General features: G+C 31.3%; 1 protein-coding gene and 1 long non-coding RNA gene across 5 annotated transcripts in view; both read left to right on the forward strand.

The window, feature by feature from the left end:
- Positions 1 to 527, forward strand: part of STXBP6 (syntaxin binding protein 6) — a 113,495-nt gene that overhangs the window by 54,480 nt on the left and 58,488 nt on the right. The window lies entirely within an intron of this gene.
- LOC308195696 overlaps positions 1 to 527 on the forward strand; it is a 50,348-nt gene that overhangs the window by 13,957 nt on the left and 35,864 nt on the right. The gene's annotated exons all lie outside the window — the stretch shown is intronic.

The following is a 527-nucleotide window of genomic DNA, read 5'->3' on the forward strand; positions in this document are numbered from 1 at the left end:
TTTTAGCCCCCATAAACGTAGCATACAAATACACACAAACTATCCATCAACTGTACCATCTGCGTGGTGAAGTGCTGGTTGTTTACCCAGTGATCATTGTGTAATTGAAACAAGTTGAGAAGCAAAAGGGCAAAAATAAGCCTCAACTATGGACAACATAAAATTGGAAAAGTTTTGAAGGGGTGCTATGAAATTTTGTCAGGAATTGAAAAAAGGGATGTCTTCTGCCATGGCATTTGAAAGGTTCTAAACTGATAGACCTGTATTTCATGAACTATAAAGTCATGAAGTATTGATTTTCTATTAATTTAGACTCTCAAACACCATTCTAATTTGTTTGTAAATTTACAGTACACCATGGTTTTAAAATAAAATGTTTTCTTGCCAAATTAAAAAGAAAAGGTGTAAAAAAAAATAAAAGCTTGCCTTTGAGTCAGCTTCTTCAAATACATATTGATCTATGTTTCATATCAGATTGGTAAAACTGTTGAAAAGTTTTTTGTTTTTTGTTTTTGTTTTTTTTTTAG

Source organism: Anser brachyrhynchus (assembly GCF_964034855.1).
Source record: "Anser brachyrhynchus genome assembly, chromosome: 5".
Taxonomy (NCBI): domain Eukaryota; kingdom Metazoa; phylum Chordata; class Aves; order Anseriformes; family Anatidae; genus Anser; species Anser brachyrhynchus.